This window comes from Rhodnius prolixus, unplaced genomic scaffold (assembly GCF_049639745.1).
Source record: "Rhodnius prolixus isolate KJV_2025 unplaced genomic scaffold, Rpr scaffold_3, whole genome shotgun sequence".
In the NCBI taxonomy this organism is placed as follows: Eukaryota; Metazoa; Arthropoda; class Insecta; order Hemiptera; family Reduviidae; genus Rhodnius; species Rhodnius prolixus.
In genome coordinates, this window is record NW_027411603.1 from 50,344,026 (window position 1) to 50,360,385 (window position 16,360).

Sequence of the window (16,360 nt, forward strand, 5' to 3'; positions counted from 1 at the left end):
TCTTGTCTGCCTGGAGGTGCTTTTCTTGATGTTACCTACTTATTATAGGTTGGGGGCTTCACACGCTTAAGAGTAACTTTGGCGCCTGAAGTCCAGAACTTTTTTTTTGAGGGAGTTTTTTTTTTCCAGAATTCACTTTGTCCTGTAACAAAGTGAACGTGGGAGAGAATGTCGTTTTGTTGTCCAAAGTTAAGACGAAAGTGTTTAGAAGTAGCTTAGGACCATAGGATCCAGAATATTGTTGGGACTAATTTGTCTGTTGAGGACAAAGATCTTCGTTTATTAAAAGGGTATGGGCGTTAGTCTACTCTTGGTTTATTTTGATACTGCATTTTGGTGTAGTATTTAGTGTCAATCTGTTGCTAAAGCAACTCTACATCGCATTATAAATTCCTGCAATGCGGTTCAAATCAACTAGAACTTTGGGAAATTAGATCGAGCCATTAGGGTAAAATTTGAGTTGTACTGCATTTTAACCACATTCAATCACTTATGAATAACGTTAACTTCTTTAAACGGAAGAAGAACGGAAGATTTTGGTACCACTTCCTTAAAAAAAAAACAACCCAACAACAAAAGAACAACCCTACCTTTCAACAGATAAGCGGTGATCATAACATCCCGAATATTTGGTAGAAATGAACCAATCGGTGGCGGTTGATGATGACCGGAAATCATCGGCGCTACCGGCGAAGATGATGGCGGATGTATTGTCGTGGAAAGTGGCGATGTCTGTGGGGTAGACATTGGCGATGACAAACACTGTGCAATTTCACATAACTTGCAACGATTTAATTTATCCACGAACATGGTTGGCTTTTTATGTATATATTTATTGTTTAAGGGATGTATATATACACACGAAAGGGTGTAAAAAATTTTCTTTTTCTTGCTTTTCACTGTAGATTTTTTTTTTTCACCTCATTTTGAAAATAATTGAATATTTTCACTTAAAACACTTCACTATAATAGAAATTTTCCTTTTTAACAGAAAAATATATAAAAAAATTTTCCTTTAAACACACACAACCTTTTCAAAACACAGCCGTAATTTTTCTTTCAATTTATTATTTTTTTTTTTCACAAGAAAATTAGACACTTCCAAAGAAGGCACTTATTTCGGGAAAACTTTAACATTAATTTGAAAATCATTTTCTTTTATTTAAAAAAAAAAAAACTTAATCCTAGAATATTAGAAAAATATTTTTTAAAAAATCACAACGCATTACTTTGCCTAACCACGCCACCAACAACTACAACAACAACATGACATGACCATACTTCGTGGCATACTAAAGAGGAGCTACAACTTGCTGCGGAATACACGTACACAGTTAGCTTTGCCCCCACTATTGGGACGTTCACAAATCGACAAGGTCATCATCCCCACTACTGCAGTTTTAACTTCGTATTTTTTTTTTTTTTATTCACATAAATGTCCTCTTTTTTTTTTTTTAAAAAATAAGGTTTTTGCAAATTTTTGTTTGGCCCCCTCTCCTAATTTTTAAGAATATGAATAAATTAAGCAAACTTTGGAGGGAACTTACAGAGACAAATTTCTTATAAAAGATGACATAATTTTTCATGCTGTTAGCCCTTAAAGTAATTGGTAAGGAATTCCCCTTTTTTTTTTTTTGTCCTAAGCCCCTCAAAAAAATCTCTCCCCCCCAAAAAAAACCAAATCGGGTCCAATAAATTGGTACACGACTCACAAAATTGAGATGTTATTACAGTCGACTCTTGATAATTCGACTCTCGATAATTCGAAACTCGATAATTCGAACTCTACAGCTGTTAACTTTGGTAAATTGAAAAAATTCAGTGTATTTCGACACGCTCGATAACTCAAAATCCTTTTCTTAACAACAGGGGGAGAGAAGGCTCTATAATTCGAACGAGGCCGCTTCAACCTCTTTATAATTCGAATTTTCCCTAGTAATGTTTACTTCTCATTTTCCGCTTATTGTCCATTTCCTGCGTAATATTTCCCTCCTTTCAGCCCAGTTTAACTTTCCAATTCTCTTTCTTAGTTTGTCACGATGGGAAGTACGTCTCCCTTACTGTGTCCCACAAAGAAAAATTATCGCGGCCGTGAAAAGTGGTTCGAAACAAAAAAGATATCGCCAAAACTTTCAATATTCCACCATCAACGCTTTCCACAATTCTAAGTCACTTGACTAAGTCAAGCCACATTGAAACAAAAAACTGTTCTTCATTTTTTTAATTAGGTACATATGTATATTATTATTTATTGAAATGTTAATACATATGTAACTTTTTTGTTCTTTTTTGTCGTTTTCATTATTTTTACTTTTTTACTCGAGGCTATATATGTCTAAAACTTAGGTAAGCTCATACGTATTTTCAATATACGTATGTACATACATATATACATAATAAAAACTCTTAGTAATTCGAATTTTTTTCCCCTTCTTGATAATTCGAAGTCTCGATATTTCGAGACTCTTGTCACTTGGATTTCGATTTATCGAGAGTCGACTGTATATCTCAACTGCTCAAAATAAGCATAACCCTTCCACTAGCATAATGAAAATGGTTTTAAAAAAAAAAACCATTGGTTTAGGTATTTTCAAATCTCTCACAGAACACGTGGTTACGTTGACCCTTCTCCCACCACACACGTCTAAGGACAGCAGTAACATCAATGGCAGGAACAAACAGGACTGAGATACAATAAATTCAGGATGTAAAACTTGGTGACCATGAATGAATCGCAAAATTAAAATTATGAAGATAGCAACTACAGAAATGACAGAATATATATTTTTTTTTTTTAGAATCTAGAACAGTAAACTGAGGGCACTGATAACATGTGCCGATTTTTAGCCTTGCTAAGAGATATTATAGCCTTGCAGATTATGAAAGAGATTCTTGGCTGATAACTTTATAAATATTATTAGATAAGGTGAATTTATCTATTACTAGTTATTGAAAAAAATTATTTATTCTTGGGTAAAATTGTTAAATTTCTACTTATTGATTACTTGCCACGGTAGCCGAGCGGTTAAAGGCGAGACCTGTGAATATGTATTGCGGTACTGGGTTCGATTCCCGATCTTAGGCCTTGGATTTTATTTAATGGTTAATATGAGAAATTTATAGTAAAGTATGTTAGGCGGTTATAGGCTAGACCCGCAATGCTAAGATGTATTGTTGGTTTAGTAGGTTCGATTCCCTGATCTAGGCCTTGGATTGTATTTAATGGTTAATATGAGAAATTTACAGTAAAGTATGTTTGCTAGTCGCCTCCGTCCACGACACCTAATTGTAGTTGGACGTTAAGCCCGCCTGAAAAAATAGGCGATTACTTTACTTTACTAATTGATTACTTTTTTTTACCATAAGTAGTAAGGGAGAGGGGGGCACCTTTGAACAGTTTTAAATTCCGGCCAAATACTTAAAACATTTATGATTGGTAATTTTCTCCAAATATTGTGGTAGACCTGTTGAATAATTGACAGAGTTTCCCTTCGTTTTCATTGTTTGGTAAAGTCCAGAATCGAGGAAAGTCATATTTTGTAAGGTGGAAGTAAAAATTTTTGTTGCAGCTATAGAAGTGTATTGTGAATATTGTAGTGGGCAAGTTTGTAAGTATTGTTAGTCCATATTAACATTTGGAATTCGTATATTTAAATCTAGCATTTACAAAAGTCTATTTACTTGCAAAAAGTGTTAGATATTATATTTTCTTTTATGGAAGGAGAGGGGGCACACATTTCAACATCTCAGTTAAAATGTTGTGCCCTACCGACCACTGCAAGTTTGTGACTTTTTTTGGGGGTTTATTCGCAGAGAAGGGGAAAATGGTCCGAACCTACTACATTAAGAAGCGCAACAAACCGAATATTTTGTTCAAACTTCCTAAACCCATCATCACTTCGGGTACAACCTCCCCGAACTGAGTCATTCTAGATTTTTTGAACTAGATTTCAGTGATTTAAAAGAGAAAGTAATGTAGTAGAGAGAGAAATAACTGATAGAAGGTAGATTCAGGGTAAAGTAATATCATTTCTTTCTATTTTATATTGTGTTCAAAGGCAACCCCACCAGTGGGGGCAGATATTAACATTTGACACAACAATTTTAAAATTAAAAAGTATAGATATGTGTGTAAAGTACCAACTGTTTATTGATATAGATCTGTTCAGGATACTTAAAAGTTGTAGAAAACAAAATAAAAAGGTTCAATAATACGATTCTGGTGCACTCTGTGAACAGAAAATGTAAATTCTGTTCAAATGTGCCCCTCTCTACCCTACGTAAAATGAAGCAGTGATTTGTTACGTGAAGATTTTCAATTATTCAATTTTCTTTGTAAATATCAAGTCCCTTAATTTAGGAAAAGTTGATTTTTACACGTTAGTGTAATGAAAGCTAAGACCTGATGTAAGATAGGAAGGAAGAGAAAAGCCCTTAGGAAGTTCATATAATTTTGTTTTCACGAATTTAAATTTATTTTTTTGCGTATTTTTATATCTACCATTTATGTATCGTTGGAAATCATTGTCAAACTCCATGCTAAGGGGATAAGCCCCAAAAGCAGTATGTAATAAATAAATAAATAAATAAATATATAATAACTACTGTGAAATTAATCAGTTAAAAGTTAATGTAGCGAAAACCAAGGTGGTCGTATTTCATAGAGGTAAATTGGCCAGGTCTAATATATCATATAAATATGGAGGATCCATAATAGATCAATGTAAACAGTATTGTTATTTAGGTGTCGTGTTTAGTAATTCTGGCTTATTCAAGCGGGCAGTAGAATCCTCTATAAGTAAAACTAATACAGGTTTTGGTGCACTAATTAAATTATTAGGTCATATGAAATGTAACTCTTGGGAAGTTCGAAAGAAACTTTTCCAATCGCTTACTTTAAACTCGTTGTTATATGGTACTCAAGTTATTGCATTGAATTATCTGCATGTACTAGAGCCAGCTTTTACACGATTTTATAAGAGAATTCTTTCTTTACCGGTGAGCACTCCGCATCATGTGGTAAGAATGGAAGCAGGGATACTCCCTGTTTCACATTCTGTCCTGAAAATGTCTTTAAAGTGGCTACTAAAAATCCTGAAAATGGAATCGCATAGATACCCTTTAATCTGTTTCCATAAACTGTTTGAGTTGGACAGTAAACCAAACAATATTTTGAAATATAACTGGTGGTCCCAGCTCAAGCATTTAATGCAATATGGCAGTTTTAATGCAAATCGTGGTAATTTAAATTTCGGAACATTAAAGAAAGAATTTTCGTCAATTTTGGCCAAGTACGAGACATTTTTATTGGATAATGACATACAACGTGTACAACAAAGTACCTTCTGTTATATTTACAAACTACTAAATATTGAATATCAATATAGTAACCCGCAATTATATTTAACACTTCCACTACCCCATAATGTCACAACAGTAATAGCTCAATTGAGAACTTGTAATACATTAAATTTAAAATTATATTTTAAACATAATATATATGCGATAAACCCGTCAGAAATTTGTCAAATTTGTAATATGATGGAAACTGAAGATCTTTATCACCAATTGGTAATTTGTCCTCTGTACACGCCACTAAGAGAAATACTGTTTACAAATTTAGGTATTAAAAATAAATTAAATGCAAGCAACTACTTTGAAGTATTAAACATCGATACAAAAAACAGAGCCGTATGGATTTATAATTATTTTTATAACATATGTAGATTACGTTCTTTTTGTTTGGGTCAATGACCCATTTACTATTTGCTATTGTACCCTGAATATACAAGAAAAGTATTCTCTTGTTTTAACGTGTTGATGTAACTTGGATAAGTTTAAAATTAGTGTTGACAAATTATAAAATGTACTTGTGTTTGTGTGTGTAAATGAGAAATAGTATTCAGTCTGTTAATGTACAAAGGCTAAATTTATGTTTTCACTTGAAGGAAATTATTATTATCTTTTTTTCTCTTTTTTGTTTACTAGTTATTAACTATTAAGTTTGTTCATAATTGTGTAAGTTTGTTTGTTAATTATGTACTGTGAGCTCTGTCCAACAAGATTTTGTATCTTTAGATGGATAAAAAATAAATAAAAAATAAATAAAAAAAAATAAAATATATAATAACTGATATTGACAAACTGATATTTCAATCTCCCCATATTTTTTTTAAGAACAATTAAGAAAAAAAAAAAAAAAATTACGTGCGATGGCCGGGAATCGAACCCGGATCAACTGCTTGGAAGGCAACTATGCTGACCATTACACCACCATCGCCCGATATTAACACTTGGAGTGGTAACTACGGGAAAGTTTTCAATACTTTCATTTTATTATAAATGGCAAGACAACATATTAAATGTTACTTGTACAGCCTCTAATCAGAATTGATGCTTACAATTTTATGGGATAAACACAATCTTATGTTTTTTTTTTCTTTTGTAAGTGTTACAATTGAATTGAGAAATTTCACTTCCTATTATTAGTCTACTCATGTTATAGAGGATATTATGGTTCCGACAGACCAGGGGGTTCAAAGATTTGAGTAGGAAGACGTTCACTTAGTACTTATTCTTAAATTTTTAAGTATAAAGTTGTAGATTTGAGTTTATAATCACAATGCAAAGTTTAAAGAACATTGTAAGAGCCATCTGTGAGAACATCTTAAAATACGGAAAACTGTATTCGTTAAAACGGGCCTTCCGCTCTGTAACTCTTAAACGTTATTTCCAATAAAAAGCTTAAAAACCGGAAATCAGCACGATCAATCTCTTAAGTAGCATTGAGAAAGAAAAGCATTCAGTAGCCTCCACTTTGTGTCGATTACAAACTTCAGATACAAGTCTATCTAGTACGGCAAAGTCCCCCTTTAAAAACGACCACCTACTTTTAAAGGGACTTCGTGCCCCAGTAAGAGTGGGTGGCTGTAGAATACAGTTGTCAATGCCCTAAATCTTTCTCCAGGAAACAGACAGACCAAAAAAAGACGTGTTTGCCTGGCCGAGGATGAGTCACCGTTGTTGCCCTTTACTACCACTTCTTCCTCAGTCCGTCCCCTTTCACAAATAAAACCTTTAAATTAGGCCGACCATAGTTCTTATTGTTGTCCCTATTTATGTTTGGTTCGAAATAGTTGATGAAGTTTTCTAGAACTATTTTACTTCTTTTATTTAGTGATGTTCTACAATTAAACGTGACAGAGAGGATATATTGCTCTATTTTGACCCTATTTAGGCGATCTTGACCCTCAACAGATCTAAGAAGATAGCCAGCCTCTTTGAGTACCTACCTAGCTTATACTGAACAAGGAATCAGAGCAAAAGCCAGTCTCAGGAATATGATGGTGAGTGAAGGCAAAATCTGATCAACAACGCGTTGCCCTCCAAAGGATAAGGATAAAATGAGGACTTATCCCACATCCGCAATTGGTAAATCTTATATGGTTGAAAGATTGACAACAATAAGCCATCCTCCTCAGGACTTCAGGAGAAATAGTTTGTTGGGAGAGGTGAGTCCTGACTTCCTGCCTCATTCCTAGAGGATCTTGGTGTGCATCTATCTGGTGATGTAAGGTAATATACCGGAAGCGAAGCTACTTCACTTGGGAAATTTAAACTAATTTCTTAGTGCAAAATATCAAGCTCGAAACCCAAACTCAAACCCAAACTTGTGGTGATGTGAAAATTAAGTTTTCTTTTTGGATTTGAATGAAGTCCATGTTCGAAACCAATTACTCCAAGGATTTTAACTATATATTTTTTTTTAATATTAGGATTCAAGTCAAATTGTTACCCAAAACTGAACAAGATTTCCAACTCATCTAGAGTCTCGTCTTCCAGTTAGCGAAAAAGCGCTCTCTACAATCGACACAAAGCAACAAGACGTCTGCCATTGCCCAGGCAATTAGTCCTCTAGTGTCAAATGTCTAATAAGTCCCTTCCCTACAATGACAAGACGTATCTCACGTCTATAAGATTTTGAGTTCGGATTTCTGAGCATATAAAAAGGAGTCGTGGATTTGTAAGACAATTTTCGTGCTGTTTATTTCAAACTTTTTCACCAGATTAAGTTCGATTAATTTGATTTCGATCTGCTTTATTTCTTTTATGTACAGCTAATCTAATTTTAAGGTTAATTTACGCATTTATTTATTTATTTTTAAAGTATACATATTTATAAAAAAAATTGTCCTAATAAATTATTCAATTAATAATTCGAAATAATTAATAAAATTTAAATTAAAAAAAAACTACATTCTAGTCCTACAATTTCAAGAAAATAAGATATAGTTTAAAAAATAATGTAGTAGATAACTCTTTCTATAACGCCACACAACGGGCGATGGTGGTGTAATGGTCAGCATAGTTGCCTTCCAAGCAGTTGATCCGGGTTCGATTCCCGGCCATCGCACTTAATTTTTTTTTTTTTGAAAAAAATAAAATTAAATAAATATTGGCACGTTAACTGCATACATTATGACTTTTTATTGGACGGGGGTTTAGAGAAACGTGTTTTTCCCACTTTTGTACCTTTCGCCGTCTAAAAAAAAACAAACCCTTATTTAACTTCTTAAACTGTTATTTTTATGTTAAGGTAATTATAATTAAATTACACCTAAAAGATGTTTTCTGTTTTCCTGGTGTGTTTATTTATTCATTTATTTATTTTTTTTGTTCTTCAAGGCCAAAGGAAAACATGGAAAAGGCGCATATTTCCACAGAAAAAGAAAAAGATTGAAATGGAATCTATAATTAAAGAATAATAGTGCCTTAAAAATGATTTTGTTAAATCTATACAAATAATATTTTAATGAAATAAACGCTGACAACGCGACAAAAAGAAGGACTTCAAACCAATACTTAAACTGCATTAAAACAGATCTCTTTTACATCAAAGAACTATAAAGGAAATAAAGTATAATTGGCTCAATATGGCGTAATTATTTCCGAGTATCAAAGAGTATTCATAAAGAGAAAACGGAAATACGTAAGCGTTATTTACCTTTGATATTGTTGCTAGTGATTAACTCACAAAATACAGATAGAAAACAAAAACATAAAATATAAAAATGCCATGCTGGAAGAAATAAATGAAAGATAAATGACCGACCAGGAATTTGGGGGTCTGATTAAGCTAAAAATTCTGCTAGGGTGTCGTTTCCTGTTACTTTGATTTTAAAGACTTCCTTTCATTTAAAGACCTTCCTGAAAATTTAGCTACGCACGCAGACTATACAGTGATAACCTTCTCCAGTAAAGGCATTACCACAAACTAGCGAACATCTGTAGCAGACGAAGTCTCGAAATGGTTTCAAAGATTTGAAGCTTAAAGCTGGTGGAATGCTTCTAAATTAGAAGCAAAATATTTTCTCTAATTTGTAGGTTTTCTGGAATTGGAAGACCTACGTCTACTAATAAAACGTAAGAAATTCCCTTGGAAACAACAGGATCAAGGAGCGCGCTAATCCTCTTGATGCACAAACTCACGAAAGGAGGCTGCACATGAACACGAAACTGCAACAAGAATAGACTGGACTTGAAACAGTTACTCTCCCGCTAAGTAAGAGAAACACTCCTGGCACAGTACTGCTCAACAAGATGCTCCTTAGACCTCTTTTAGACCTGTCCAGTCTGGATTACTACTAAGCTAACGTACTGGATGAAAAGGCTTGATTAGACTTTGCCCAAAGTAAAGTAATGGGAATTACACTGAACGTCCCGCTGGACAAATCTGGCCATTCAAGGCCATTCACACTCACATGACCAAAACTAACACGACATTCGAACACTACCATCCACATCTCATTACCATCTACAGCCTCAAGAGGACTGAAACCAAGAGTGTGTCCAGATCTTGGAAGAACCGATTTCCAACTGGAATATGCATCATTAAGTTCTTAGTTAGCTGGCCTATATTTAGGCTGGTAAATTTGCTTTATTTGATTCCTATCATAAACAGTGTCATTAAATTTAATAATTTATTACTATTATTTATCTCTATAAAGCACAGCATCACAATCGTCAGAACCCTTCAACCACTTTTTCTAGAAAGAGAGGAGTTTTTCATCCATATCCGTGGACAACTGTATTCCTTAAATTTGACGCTAGTATAAAATACTTCTTATATCAGAAAACAAATCGGTGGTCCACAACAACTCGCAAGCTGTTGTTGTGGTCCACAACAACTCGCAACCTTTACAAGTAATTATTGGGTCGTTACTTTTCAGCGATGATTTCTTGAGAACTTTTCTGAAGTGACGGTTACAAGATATTTTGGCCTCTTTCACAGGAAGGAAGACTTATAAGCGATAATAAATCCCAAAACAGAACGAGTAATCATTCTATTAAAAACTAGTTATTTTATTGAATTCACTCAAAATGGGAAAAACTAGAAAAGTTATAACGAAAGAAGAGAAGGTAATTTAAAAAAAAAAAAGGCAAGAAAAGAAACAAAGCGGAAGTGCTCCCTGATTTAGTATCAGCACGCACAGACAAAGATTGCCGGAAATTATCAGGTTTAAAACACGCATCTTGTCTTAAACACCTTACAAAATTAGACGTTCAATTTTGCTTAAGATTTAATCGAATTTTTAGCGAGCAATTATTTTCAGAGATAGTTAAATTTACTGAGCCCTAATTTTTGCTATTTGAGATGAATTTCAGTAGGGTTCTTTAAGGAGCTAAAATTTAGGCCACCCTTATTGATCCTTATTGTTGTATAAACAGCTCCGTAATATGTATTAATTTATCTGTAAGAAAATTGATGTATTAAATCATAGTACTAAGGGTGCCAGGGTAGCCGAGAGGTTAGAGACGAGACCTGCGAAGCTAATATGTATTGTGGTACTGGGTTTGATTCCCCCGGTCATAGGCCTTGGATTTTATGGTTAATATGAGAAATTTATAGTAAAGTATGTTAGGCGGTTATAGGCTAGACCCGCAAAGCTAAGATGTATTGTTGGTTTAGTGGGTTCAATTCCCCCGGTCTAGGGCCTTGGATTTTATTTAATGGTTAATATGAGAAATTTAACAGTAAAGTATGTTAGGCGGTTATAGGCTAGACCCGCAATGCTAAGATGAATTGTTGGTTTAGTAGGAATTGTATTTGGATGTATTTAATGGTTAATAAAAGAAATTTACAGTAAAGTATGTTTGCTAGTTGCCTCCGTCCACGAAACCTAATTGGTAGTTGGACGTTAAGCTTCGCCTGAAAAAATAGGCGATTACTTTACTACCTTACTAAATCATAGTACTAAGTCAGAGTACTAGCTAAGTACTAAGAAGTATGTTAAGCACCAAAGTTTTTAGAATACATTTAAAGTTGAATAAGTAAGCCCCACTTTCTTCCTCTAAGAAAACGAAGTACTCTTGGTAACTAAAGCGAAGGGTCGAGGCGAAATCAAGTAACCTTTGACTTTACAATTTCCTTTTTTCACCGCACAATAAAGAAAAAAAAAATGATTTGCATGTAATAAATCTTTTATCCAAATACATAAATGAAAATATAACTTACGATTTTTTGTTTACGCAATTTGTGTCGATTTTTCAATCAATACTTGGGAATTAAGCGGAAAAATCGTTGATTAAAGAAATAATTTAATAAAATTTACGCTTCTGCCCAATAGATTTCCTTTAAAATTTGTAGGTTTTAACATGAAATTAATTCCTGTTTATAAGATCTTAATATTGAGGCTGTACATTACTCTTAAGTGGAACGTTAGAGTAGAATTACCTAAATTTATTTACTTTTTTACCATGCCTCTCCTGAAAATTCCTTAAATTTTGTCCCTCTTCCTAGTTGAAAGTTAGGAATAGTAAAGTAAAGTAATCGCCTATTTAATACAAAAACTTTCGAAACTATTTACTTCTTACAAACATTAATATTATAGTTTGAAAACTGCATGAAATAATGTCAAAATGACAAAAGAATCTACTTTAAAGACAAAGTAAAGTAATCGCCTATTTTTTCAGCCGGGCTTTAAATCTAACTACCAATTAGGAGTCGTGGACGGAGTCGACCAGCAAACATACTTTACTATAAATTTCTCATATTAACCATTAAATAAAATCCAGGGCCTAGACCAGGGGAATCGAACCCACTAAACCAACAATACATCTTAGCTTTGCGGGTCTAGCCTATAAACGCTCGGTTACCGTGGCGCCTGAATGTTAGGAATATTTATTTCAAATGTGGTAAATTTACTCCGTTGGATTTTTGGAATGTATATACCATCACAATTAGATATGTTTATTGCTGATTCAATAACTAAATTTTTAAAGTAGATAACCTCGTTTTTCCGTCAAGGTCTGCAATAGTTCGTTCATTTACCTTTTTCATTTTTTGATATAAAATTAAATAGCCGAATTTTCCTGGTAGTCAATGACCGACAGGTGCTGCTCTCTTCTCACCACTTCAGCAACTACTCCGCGTGAAAGTGCGACACTACTTTTGTAAACCTGGAATTAACATCTTCGATTCCAGCTAGAATGAATTTATTTTTGTAACTTCCGCTTCTTAATTCATAAAATGCGAGAGATCATATCTATTGATGATTCCAGCAGTCAAAATTTAAGCAATTCATAGCGATATTTTAGATCAGCGTTTCCCAAATCTTTTTTTGGGCTCGCGTACCACTTGGTACGCTAATTTGTACCACTTCGTAAAAATGATTTGTATTTCATGAAATTTGTTATACCGAGTGTGTTATTTTATCATCTTTTTTTTTGTATAGAGATACAAAATGTATCTGTTACAAAGGAGTTCCAAGTTCATGTTCACTTTATAAACTTAGTAAAGTGTAAGATCTTAGTTTTAAATCATTTTTTTTTAAATAATTAAAAATTGCGTACATACTTTTCTCTTCAAAATTGTTAATTAATTTACAAAGTTCTTCTTTAGGATTATTATATTTGTGCCCAAATCTTCTAAAAATTAATTTACTTTTAAGCATTCAACTACCTGTAAGTACCAATTAAATTTAATGTTGCTTGGATAGGAGCTTACTCATTACAATCCAGTCTCTTTAAGCAGATTTTTACTTCAGTTATCATTTAAGTTCTGTCACATGATAATTCTATTAAATTTTCTTTATCTTTTATTGGATAATGATGTAGCTTTTCCTAAATTTTTCTTAATAGAAGGGGGGTTTGAAATCCAATTATCGTTTTGTGTTGTCGGGGTTATGGGAAAATACTCCATGATAGACAATTTTAAACCTTGTTAAATGTGCTATTACGTATATTTTCTCGTATATCTTGAGACAGACTAACCTTATTACTCTGTACATATTAACAACTTTACTGTATGATATTATTAATTAAAATAATTTTTATGAATTATAGGAAAAAACGTTTCTATGATATTTTTATGATTTAATTTTTTATGGCCGCCATTATTGATTATTTTTCGTGTACCACCAACTAGGAACTCGCGTACCACAGGTTGGGATACGCTGTGTTAGATTACTGGTTTAAATATTTAAAAAATACGTGTTTGGGTTTACTTTATGAGCGTTTAGGGTTTAGCAGGAAGTATCACGATCGAATACAGATTTTCAATTTCTTCCGGTTTACACCGGAAATACCCGTTTTTTTGGACACCTGAGTGTTCCTAAAAATGTTCCTAAAAACTGGGTTTACAACTTGATCTGATTGTTGGACATGCGTAAACACTAAAATGGAGAAAAAATGTTGAAAAATAATGAAGACGATCCGCGCCTCCAATTTACCCAAGGTAAGCGAAAACCATCGTGATATGTTTAGAAAAGATGAAGTCGTAACTTGCGGAAATGAAGCCTAGCTTAAAATGAAGGCTAATAACTGAAACGTGATATAAAGCGGCACTGAATGAAGACCGTGTGCATATTGATGGAATTGATGTAGGTTAAAATAGGGGAGTGAATTGGAACTGTTTATCAAATAAGCGGTGGAATAGAGTGAGCGAGCGAGAGAGACAGGAAGCGCCAAACGCTTGTGGATTCGAGACTTCCTGTTCAAGGCTTTCCCCAAGTATTTAACACTCTCAAACACAAGGATGGGGGAAAATTTTCGATTACAGGTACGGAGGAGGCGGGGCGGCGGAAACCATACGAAGGAACCGATATGGGTGCGGGGGATCTTGTTGCCCCAATGAGCACATGGAGGGAAGCTTTACTATACAAACGCACGCACAGACATACACACACACATCCATACAGCGCGTACGTACACAATTTTGCGGGTAATACTGTGAGAGCGGGAAATACTGTTGAGAATAGGCGCGCTTCTGCTGCGCTCTATGGTTCATTACCTTCTCAACCACATCAACCCAAACGACGACAAACAAACCATGGTATATACAAAGCTTCTCTACACTTCTTGGAACACACGTACCAAACTCTATGAATAACATCGCTTATAACCTAATAATATTTCCGCTTCAGATACACCTATACAATATATATATATATTTACCACACCTAAATACATATACAATACATAATCTTAGAAAATATATCCGATTTACTTCCAAGTGGTGTATGTTTTCTCAGTCTGAGAAAGAAAATATACACTCCAGACACTTGTAACGCCATCTGTAATAAAAACTTACCACTTATTTTAGAGAGAGAGAGAGAGAAATAAAAAGCAATAAAATTGTACTTTTGTTCCCTAATCTAATCTAAAGACATAAAAAATTATCATTCAAAGTTCCATTCTTATTTTTTATACGATATAAAAAAGTTTAAACTTTTATACGAACAACTTATCGGAAAAAATCTTTTCATTTTTTTCTGCAAAGTAAGGGTTTCATTTCACCAGAGTTAGTTTTTTTTCACTTTCAGCTAATAAATAAAAAAAAGAAAGAAAAATTCATGTTTTAACAGGAAATTAAAGAGTTTTTCTAAACGGAAAAATCTCTTCCAGACTCTGGTTTCCCTCCTATCCCAAGTTGTTCGTACGAGGGTCGTTTGAAAAGTCCGTGCAAAGTCAGAGAGATGGCACCACTGGCGCGAATCGAGGTTATGTTTAGTTAGTAGCATCTCTAGGAAGAACACACACCAAGTTTCAGCCAGATCGGTCTATTTCTTTGTGTTTGGCATTCGTTTGAATCGAGGAAGTCGAGTGATTTTCAAAAAATGGACGAAAAAGAATTTCGTGTGTTGATTAAACACTACTTTATGAAAGGCAAAACGCCTCAGGAGACTAATGAGAAGCTTGATAAACATTATGGTGACTCTGCACCTTCGATTAGAACAGTTTATAAGTGGTTTCAAAATTTTCGGAGTGGCCATATGGGCACAAGTGACGCTGAACGTTCTGGACGCCCTGTTCGAGGTTACTACTCCAGAAATCATTGATAAAATCCATGATATGGTGATGGATGACAGAAGAGTGAAGGTGCGTGAGATTGCTAGTGCTGTGGGCATCTCGAATGAACGGGTACATAATATTTTGCATCAACATTTGGACATGACAAAGCTATCCGCAAGATGGGTGCCGCGATTGCTCACGCTTGACCAAAAACGAAATCGTGTGAAGTGTTGCAAGGACGGTTTGCAGCTGTTCCAGAAGAATCCGCAGGACTTTAAACGTCGTTTCGTCACTGTGGATGAAACATGGATACATCACTACACTCCTGAGACCAAAGAACAATCTAAACAATGGGTTACCAAGGGGGAATCTGCGCCAAAAAAGGCGAAGACCGTTCCTACGGCCGGAAAGATTATGGCGACTGTCTTTTGGGATTCGCAAGGAATAATCCTCATCGACTATCTGGAAAAGGGTGAAACTATTACAGATGCATATTATTATTCATCGTTATTGGACCGTTTGAAAACCGAGCTGCAAGAAAAACGCCCACGATTGGCCCACAAAAAAGTCCTTTTCCATCACGACAGCGCACCAGCTCACACCTCAGCAGTTGTGGTCGCAAAATTAATGGAAATAGGGTTCCAACTCGTTTCACATCCCCCCTATTCTCCAGACTTGGCTCCCTCGGACTACTATTTGTTCCCCAATATGAAGAAATGGCTGGCGGGAAAAAGATTTTATTCAAACGAGGAGGTGATTGCAGAAACGAATGGCTATTTTTCAGACTTGGACAAATCCTATTATTCGGAAGGGATCAACAAACTAGAGCAGCGTTGGACGAAGTGTATAAGCCTAAAAGGAGACTATATTAAAAATGAAAAAGGTTTACCCCAAAAAATTAAGTAGTTTTTATTTTTGCACGGACTTTTCAAACGACCCTCGTACTTCATTCTCAAAATTATGTTCATAAAATTACTGAACGATTCTTGACAGTATATGTTGGATAGATATTACAGATCACAATATTAATGCCGCTGTTAACAGTTTTAACAGTGCAGATTTCCGCTGT

At 34.4% G+C, this 16,360-nt stretch overlaps 1 protein-coding gene and 2 non-coding genes across 4 annotated transcripts in view; 1 reads left to right on the forward strand and 2 right to left on the reverse strand.

Moving 5' to 3' along the window:
- The window catches only part of Hers (Histone gene-specific Epigenetic Repressor in late S phase), a 343,933-nt gene that overhangs the window by 161,103 nt on the left and 166,470 nt on the right, over positions 1–16,360 (reverse strand). The window lies entirely within an intron of this gene.
- On the reverse strand, positions 6,209–6,280 carry TRNAG-UCC (transfer RNA glycine (anticodon UCC)). The gene has a single exon. It is a non-coding gene; the product is annotated as a tRNA-Gly (tRNA).
- TRNAG-UCC (transfer RNA glycine (anticodon UCC)) lies at positions 8,342–8,413 on the forward strand. The gene has a single exon. It is a non-coding gene; the product is annotated as a tRNA-Gly (tRNA).